Source organism: Callorhinus ursinus, unplaced genomic scaffold (assembly GCF_003265705.2).
Source record: "Callorhinus ursinus isolate GAN/ISIS: 27379988/994484 unplaced genomic scaffold, GSC_fseal_2.0 scaffold5, whole genome shotgun sequence".
NCBI classification, from domain to species: domain Eukaryota; kingdom Metazoa; phylum Chordata; class Mammalia; order Carnivora; family Otariidae; genus Callorhinus; species Callorhinus ursinus.
This window is the reverse complement of record NW_027397067.1, coordinates 34,134,392-34,144,148: the sequence shown is the minus strand read 5'-3', so window position 1 is coordinate 34,144,148 and position 9,757 is coordinate 34,134,392. Positions and strand designations below refer to the sequence as shown.

Below are 9,757 nucleotides of genomic sequence, written 5' to 3'. Positions count from 1 at the left end.
CAAACTCAATATGGCTGGTATCTTTATAAGAAAAGGAGATTAGGATGGGTGCCTGTGTGGCTCAGTTGGTTGAGCGTCTGACTCTTGGTTTCAACTCAGGTCATGATCTCAGGGTCCTGGGACGAGCCCCACATCAGGCTCCACGCTCAGCAGGGAGTCAGTCTACTTAAGGATTCTCTCTCTTTCCTTCTCCTTCTGCCCCTTCCCCTGCTCTCTCCCTCTCAAATAAATAAATAAATCTTAAAAAAAGAAGAAGAAGAAGAGGGGGAGGATATTAGGGCACAGACACATAAGAAAGGAGACCATTGAATACAAAGGGAGGAGACAGTCATCTATAAGCCAAGGAGAGAGGCCTTGAAACAAAATCAGCCCTGCTGACAACTCGGTCTTGGATTTCTAAGCCTCTAGAATACGAAGAAATAAATTTCTGTTGTTGAAGTCACTCAGTCTATGATATTTGTAATAATAGCTATAGGTCCCCTTACACCAAAAAACCTTCCCCAAAAGTTTATACTAAGGAGGGAGAACCATAACTCTTTCTCTTGGTTCTATGAAGTCTCTTATATCTGGATTGTTCTTATAATTTTCAAAGTAGCTTCGTATTTATTATCTCCTGCGTGCCTCACGACAACCCTATTTAATGGATGGAGAGAGGGAAGCTGAGAGGAGAGCAAGGTTAGCCTTACTCAATGATAGACTATCAGCACCAAAGCCTCTTGATTCATATTTGTAGTGTCAGCAGCCAAGGCTTGAGGAGGATAAATATACCATTACTCCAGATTTACTGATGGGGAGAGAGACACCATGTGGTGGGTAACCTGCCTAAGACCCTCCCAGCAAGAAGCAGCCAGTCAGGGCCTGAAGCCAAGTCTTCAGACTTGATCTTGTGAGGTTTCTGCTTCTCTGTGAGAGAAAGGTGGGCACTTCCTCTGCAAGTCAGGATGATTCCGAGCTTCCTCTTCTTCCTTCCTCTCTCCTTGCCAGAGATGCCAGCTTGCAGGACTAAAGGGAGGACAATGGGTTAGGCATGCACCTACAACTTTTGCCAGAAATTTTTTAATACCACTAAAACAATTTTATATTTCCATACATTTTTAACTTTTGTTCTTAATGAGAAAGAAAAGGTCAATCTCTGTATGACAAAAGCAATAATAAGTAATTACAATTCTCTAGCCCTTTCTCCCACACACATGCTATTATACTTATTGGGGGGGACATGGGTTTTGCTCTACACAAAGAAAGGTCATCTAAAGAGACAGGCTCATAAGGGATATGCAGAGATCCATATGACTACAGAGAAATTGGGAGAGAGGGACAGATGTCTAATAAGGGATTTTAAGAAGTTTAATTTATTATGTAAACTATTATGTGCTGTGTAAACCCCACTGTATAATTCCCACTTGGATGTCTTCTAGAGTTTTTCAGTAGAGGCCTCAATCACTTTTCAGTGATTCTTAGAGCTGGAGTTGTGTTTCTTTCCCTTTCTCCTCTCCTTCCTCCTCCTCCTCCTCCTCCTCCTCCTCTTCCTCTTCCTCTTCCTCCTTCTTCTTTACGTCCTACCCAACTGGGACTGGTCTTAAAGTGGGCCAATCTCATTTAAATTACAATTGTTTCCTCTTAGGTTTACTGAGGAGTGTACAAGAGTAAGGATTCCAGACCGCAAGCTGCTGCTAACCAATCAGAAAGACCTGGAACTCCAGATTTCAAAATGTGATTCCCCTACAGAGTCTCCTGGATCAGCTAATACTTCCTAACAAAGGTCACTCCTAGGACTGAAAAGAAGTACCTACTAGTACTAGTCACTCTCCTTCTCTTTCTCTTTTTCTTTTACCATCTATCCATCCATCTATTTATCTGTTTGTCTGCTTAAATATCTGTGTATACATTCTACTGAGAAATTTCTACACATTGACTTGGGTTTACTAAATTTTCTCACATGGAAGTTACAAAAAAAGAAAAACTATCCATAATTAAAATTAGACAGTATGAAAATCAGAGCTCCTGTTTATAGTTCAACTTTCTCCACTTGCTGACAAGTGACTCACTGTCTCTCACCCTCATGACATATAGAGCCAAGGGGTGAAGGAGCTAAGGATAACACAATCTTTAACCAAGAACAAAAAAAAAGTTTTAAAAGTTTTTTTTTTTTATTTGACAGAGAGAGACAGCGAGAGAGGGAACAATCCTAAATGTTCTATCAGAATCTTCTTAGTCTTTTAACACTGTCAGTTCCCATATGTAATATGGGAATCAACCATATAATATCATCCATATAATATGAAATCATCCAGAAACCAATCAAATCCAGCCAGAAATTCCTAGAGGAGATGTGGAGGGTCTCAGAAGAGATGATTCTGAACACTCCTTTATCAAGTACCTAAGTAATTGTCTGAAGATCTCTTAGGGAATTGGTCGCTGTTCACATGAGACTCACTGAGATTCCAGGTAACCTCCATCAGTTAAGGAGTCCAGCAAGAAGGCCATAGTGTAGACTTAGAATGCACTCCACATGATGATGCTTAGGCTGTGACAGAATTGGGTCTGTGATGTCACACACTAGTCAGTAAGTCTTATAAAGGGAGACCAGGACTTGAGGGAAAAAGCCCCAAAAGATGGGTCAGAATCTCCCAGCCGGTCATAGTTACTGGAGTAAGCCTTTTTCTGTTGTGTTGGTGGCTGAGTAAGATCACCCTCTGAGCCACTGGGAGGTAGTCTCAGGTTTCCAGCAAGGTTGCTGGCTCCAGACAGCCACAGAGCTGGGGGCACCTGTTTGTTCTTTATTTAGTAATAGTCCACTTTGTGATCTGCTTACTAGTCTCAAACATCTCTTCTATTTTTATCCTGTCATAAGTTGGATTCCTTGGCTGATGTCCTGCCTTCACCTTGACCCTCTCACCCACTCCACCTTACTCCAAATGTGCTTCCATCAGTAAAAAATATTTCAGTAGAATGGCTGGTTGTTCTTTGGCTGAATTCTCCTCTTGCTTAAGCGGTGTGCTTACCCTTGAATGTCTCCCTGGTTTGACTCATTCATGTAGAAGGATTTCCAGAACACTTTTTGCAGACACACTCCTCTTAGGAGCTGGTTAGTCTTAAAATTATCACTCCACTGCCCATCTTTTTTCCAAAATAGATTTTCTTCTAGGTATTTAAGGGTCTTTTTGTCTTTAAAGTATTTCATTAAGATGTAAATGCTTATTTTTTTAAAATTTTTTTCCCTTTTTCAACCAACATCTTATCAATCCCTTTTTTAAAATCTTTTTTATTTTTCATTTTTAGAGTCATATTCTATCCCTTCATTGTAGTTAACCTTATTTTTGGTGTATATATAAGTTGTTCTTTCTTTAAAATTTTGGGATACAGTTTCTTCTAACAGACCAAAATATACCCTAAATCTCTAGTGTATGGCTTTGTTCTAGTCTCCTGCTTGATCACATTCTCTCCCTTTTTTTTTTAAATTCTCTTCTTTCTTTCATCAACCAACTTCTTCTCTTATCAATTCCTTTTATAAAATCTTTTATAATTTTCATCTTTACAGTCATATTCCATCCCTTCATCATATTTACCCTTATTTTTGTACATATATAAGTCTTTCTTTCTTTAAAATTTTGGGAGGCACTTTCTTCTAACAGACCAAAATACGCCCAAAATCTAGTGTGTGGCACTGATCTGTTCACCAGCCTGATCATATTTGATCATACCCTTTTTTTCTTTTTCTTTTTCTTTTCTTTTTTCTTTCTTTCCCTTTCTTTTCCCCCAGTTTCAGGTTTCTTCTGATTTGTTTAGTGTATATTTTTCTGGGGTCATTCTTACCCTCTCAGCATTTTGTTCTCTCATTCGTCTATTCTCCTCTGGACAAAATGACAAGACGGAAACACTAACCACAAAAAACGAACAAGAGGCAGTACCAACTGCCAGGGACCTAATCAATATGGACATTAGTAAGATGTCAGAACTAGAGTTCAGAATGACGATTATAAAGATACTAGCTGGGCTTGAAAAAAGCATGGAAGATACTAGAGAAACCCTTTCTGGAGAAATAAAAGAACTAAATTCTAAACAAGTTGAAATCAAAAAGGCTATTAATGAGGTGCAATCAAAAACGGAGGCTCTAACTGCTAGGATAAATGAGGCAGAAGAGAGAATTAGTGATATAGAAGACCAAATAATGAAGAATAAAGAAGCTGAGAAACAGAGAGATAAACTACTGGATCACGAGGGCAGAATTTGAGAGATAAGTGATACCACAAGATTAAACAATATTAGAATAATTGGGATCCCAGAAGAAGAAGAAAAAGAGAGAGGGGCAGAAGGTATATTGGAGCAAATCATAGCAGAGAATTTCCCTAATTTGGGGAGGGAAACAGGCGTCAAAATCCAGGAGGCACAGAGAAGCCCCTCCAAAATCAATAAAAATAGGTAAACACCCTGACATCTAACAGTAAAACTCACAAGTCTCAGAGACAAAGAGGAAATCCTGAAAGCAGCTCGGGACAAGAAGTGTGTAACCTACAATGGTAGAAACATTAGATTGGCAACAGACCTATCCACAGAGACCTAGCAGGCCAGAAAGGACTGGCATGATACATTCAGAGCCCTGAACAAGAAAAATATGCAGCCAAGAATACTATATCCAACTAGGCTATCATTGAAAATAGGAGAGGTAAAAAGCTTCCAGGACAAACAAAAACTAAAAGAATTTGCAAGCAGGAAACCAGCCCTACAAGAAATAATCAAAAGAGGCCCTCTAAGCAAAGAGAGAGCCTAAAAGTAATAGATCAGAAAGGAACAGAGACAATACACAGTAACAGTCACCTTACGGGCAATACAATGGCACTAAATTCATATCTTTCCGTAGTTACCCTGAATGTAAATGGGCTATATCAAAAGACATAGGGTATCAGATTGGATAAAAAAAAGACCCATCGATATGCTGTCTGCAAGAGACTCATTTTAGACCCAAAGACACCTCCAGATTGAAAGTGAGGGGTTGGAAAACCATTTACGATGCTAATGGACATCAAAAGAAAGCTGGGATGGCAATCCTTATATCAGACAAATTAGATTTTAAACCAAAGGCTATAATAAGAGATGAGGAAGGACACTATCATATTAAAGGGTCTATCCAACAAGAAGATCTAACAATTGTAAATAACTATGCCCCGAACATGGGAGCAGCCAATTATATAAGGCAATTAATAACAAAAGCAAAGAAACACATTGACAACAATACAATAATAGTAGGGGACTTTAACACACCCCTCACTGAAACAGACAGATCATCTAAGCAAAAGATCAACAAAGAAATAAAGACTTTAAATGACACACTGGACCAAATGGACTTCACAGATATATTCAGAACATTCCATCCCAAAGCAACAGAATACACATTCTTCTCTAGTGCCCATGGAACATTCTCCAGAATAGATCACATCCTAGGTCACAAATCAGGTCTCAACTGGTACTAAAAGATTGGGATCATTCCCTGCATATTTTCAGACCACAGTGCTTTGAAACTAGAACTCAATCACAAGAGGAAAGTTAGAACGAACTCAAATACATGGAAGCTAAAGAGCATCCTACTAAAGAATGAATGGGTCAACCAGGAAATTAAAGAAGAATTAAAAAAATTCATGGAAACCAATGAAAATGAAAACACAACTGTTCAAAATCTTTGGGATGCTGCAAAGGTGGTCCTAAGAGGAAAGTATATAACAATACAAGCCCTTCTCAAGAAACAAGAAAGGTCTCAAATACACAACGTAACCCTACACCTAAAGGAGCTGGAGAAAGAACAGCAAATAAAGCCTAAACCCAGCAGGAGAGGAGAAATAATAAAGATCAGAGCAGAAATCAATGAAATAGAAACCAAAAGAACAGTAGAACAGATCAATGAAACTAGGAGCTGGTTCTTTGAAAGAGTTAATAAGATTGATAAACCCCTGGCCAGACTTATCAAAAAGAAGAGAGAAATGACCCAAATAAATAAAATCATGAATGAAAGAGGAGAGATCACAACCAACACCAAAGAAATACAAACAATTATAAGAACATATTATGAGCAACTCTATGCCAGCTAATTAGATAATCTGGAAGAAATGGGTGTATTCCTAGAGATGTATCAACTACCAAAATTGAACCAGGAAGAAATAGAAAACCTGAACAAACCCATAACCACCAAGGAAATTGAAGCAGTCATCAAAAATCTTCTAACAAACAGGAGCCCAGGGCCAGATGGCTTCCCAGGGGAAATCTACCAGATATTTAAAGAAGAACTAATACCTATTCTTCTGAAACTGTTCCAAAAAATAGAAATGGAAGGAAAACTTCCAAACTCATTTTATGAGGCCACCATTACCTTGATCCCAAAATCAGACAAAGACCCCATCAAAAAGGAGAATTACATACAGACCAATATCCCTGATGAACATGGATGCAGAAATTCTCACCAAAATACTAGCCAATAGGATCCAACAGTATATTAAAAGTATTATTCACCACGACCAACTGGGATTTATTCCTGGGCTGCAAGGTTGGTTCAACATCTGCAAATCAATCAATGTGATACAATACATTAATAAAAGAAAGAACGAGAACCATATGATCCTCTCAATAGATGCAGAAAAAGCATTTGATAAAGTACAGCATCTTTCTTGATTAAAACTCTTCAGAGTGTAGGGATAGAGGGTACATACCTCAATATCATAAAAACCATCTATGAAAAACCCACAGCGAATATCATTCTCAATGGGGAAAAACTGAGAGCTTTCCCCCTAAGGTCAGGAACATGGCAGGGATGTCCACCATCACCACTGTTATTCAACATAGTACTAGAAGTCATGGCTACAGCAATCAGACAACAAAAAGAAATAAAAGGCATCCAAATTGGCAAAGAAGAAGTTAAACTCTCACTCTTTGCAGATGATATGATACTTTATGTGGAAAACCCAAAAGACTCCACCCCAAAACTGCTAGAACTCATACAGGAATTCAGTAAAGTGGCAGGATAGAAAATCAATGCATAGAAATCAGTGGCATTCCTATACACCAACAACAAGACAGAAGAAACATTCCATGCTCATGGATTGGAAGAATAAATATTGTGAAGATGTCAATGCTACCTAGAGCAATCTACACATTTAATGCAATCCCTATCAAAATACCATCCACTTTTTTCAAAGAAATGGAACAAATAATCCTAAAATTTGTATGGAACCAGAAAAGACCCCAAATAGCCAGAGGAATCTTGAAAAAGAAAAGCAAAGCTGGCGGCACCACAACTCTGGACTTCAAGCTCTATTACAAAGCTGTCATCATCAAGACAGTATGGTATTGGCACAAAAACAGACACATAGATCAATGGAACAGAATCGAGAGCCCAGAAATGGACCCTCAACTCTATGGTCAACTAATCTTCGACAAAGCAGGAAAGAATGTCCAATGGAAAAAAGACTGTCTCTTCAACAAATGGTGTTGGGAAAATTGGACAGCCACATGCAGAAGAAGGAAACTGGACCATTTCCTTACACCACACACAAAAATAGACTCAAAATGGATGAAAGACCTAAATGTGAGACAGGAGTCCGTCAAAATCCTAGAGGAGACTATAGGCAGCAACCTCTTCAACCTCAGCAGCAGCAACTTCTTCCTACACACATCACCAAAGGCAAGGGAAACAAGGGCAAAAATGAACTATTGGGACTTCATCAAGATAAAAAGCTTTTGCATAGCAAAAGAAATAGTCAACAATACCAAAAGAGAACCGACAGAATGGGAGAAGATATTTGCAAATGAGAGATCAGATAAAGGGCGAGTATCCAAAATCTATAAAGAACTTATCAAACTCAACACCCAAAGAACAAATGATCCAATCAAGAAATGGGCAGAAGACATGAACAGACATTTTTCCAAAGAAGACATCCAAATGGCCAACAGACACATGAAAAAGTGCTCCACATCACTTGGCATCAGGGAAATCCAAATTAAAACCTCAATGAGATACCACCTCACACCAGTCAGGATGGCTAAAATTAACAAGTCAGGAAACGACAGATGTTGGTGAGGATTCGGAGAAAGGGGAACCCTCCTACACTGTTGGTGGGAATGCAAGCTGGTGCAGCCATTCTGGAAAACAGTATGGAGGTTCCTCAAAAAGTTGAAAATAGAGCTACCCTACATCCCAGCAATTGCAGTACTGGGTATTTACCCCAACGATACAAATGTAGTGATCCGAAGGCGTACCTGCACCCCAATGTTTATAGCAGCAATGTCCACAATAGCTAAACTGTGGAAAGAGCCAAGATGTCCATCGACAGATGAATGGATAAAGAAGATGTGGTACACAATGGAATATTATGCAGCCATCATAAAAAAGAAATCTTGCCCTTTGCAACCATGTGGATGGAACTAGAAGGTATTATGCTAAGCAAAATAAGTCAATCAAAGAAAGACATGTATCACAGGATCTCACTGATATGAGGAATTCTTAATCTCAGGAAACAAACTGAGGGTTGCAGGAGTGGTAGGGGGTGGGAGGGATGGGGTGGCTGGGTGATAGACATTGGGAGGGTATGTGTTATGGTGAGTGCTGTGCATTGTGTAAAACTGATGAATCACAGACCTGTACCTCAGAAACAAATAATACATTATATGTTAAAAAAAAAAAAAAGAAAATAGTAGGAAGGGAAAAATGAAAGGGGAGAAATCAGAGGGGAGATGAACCATGAGAGACTATGGACTCTGAGAAACAAGCTGAGGGTTCTGGAGGGGAGGGAGGTGGGGGGATGGGTTAGCCTGGGTATGGGTATTAAAGAGGGCACGTACTGAATGGAGCACTGGTTGTTATACGCAAACAATGAATCATGGAACACTACATCAAAAATAAATAAATAAATAAATAAATAACCAATGATGTATTGTATGGTGACTAACATAACATAATAAAATAAAATTAAAAAAAAAAGAAGGAAAAACAGAAACAAAAACGTAAATGCTCCTGAAAAATATGAAGTCTTACTAGGAAACATCTTAATCAGTAAACAGTTGAGGCAAGGCCCTATGGATGCTTGATGCCAAATAATGGGCTAATGACTCTCACTTCAGTATTGTCAGCTGACACTTCTTTCCCGAACTTCAGACCTATGTGTATGATGTATGCGAAAGGAAGTGTTTCCTCCTAGATGTTGACCATACACACCCTTTATACTCCACATGTCCCAAACTCACGTCATCTTTTTCTCCTCCAAGTCTTCTATATTCCCTACTGCACTGAAATAGCATGCCATCTACTTACGTCCTCAAAGAGAATCCTGACAGTTTTTGCACATATATGTGTGAAGATGATAAAGGCAAACGTGCTGAATCTTTACTTGCTTCTATGCAAGGCTTAAATACAAATCCATACTATATTCTTCCAAGGGGAAAGCAAATATCTAATTCTGCTCCTATATCATTTAAATATTTAACTTAGCAATGTCCTGTGTACATAATATGTGACCCATGTATAATGTTAAACTTTCTACTAGACACTTAAGAAAAAAAATACAAAGAATCACTTTGCATGGGAATACATATTTATATGACAATGAAAGTGATTAAATATGTAGAAAAAAGACAGAAAAAGGGCAGAAACAAGTGAAATTACTTTTAATAATATATTTTATTTAAGTCAATATATCCCAACTATTATCATATTGACATATAACTTATAAAATCTTAATGAGGTATTTTAGTTTCTTATTTTTGTACTAAGTGTTTG

General features: G+C 38.4%; 1 long non-coding RNA gene across 1 annotated transcript; it reads right to left on the bottom strand.

Annotated features, from left to right (window-relative positions):
• Window positions 1-765: 765 nt before the first annotated feature.
• Window positions 766-2,914, bottom strand: LOC112823721 (uncharacterized). Its single transcript, XR_003208103.2, has 2 exons — window positions 2,378-2,914; window positions 766-1,002 (listed from the first exon to the last, which is right to left on the bottom strand). It is a non-coding gene; the product is annotated as an uncharacterized lncRNA (long non-coding RNA).
• Window positions 2,915-9,757: the final 6,843 nt, after the last annotated feature.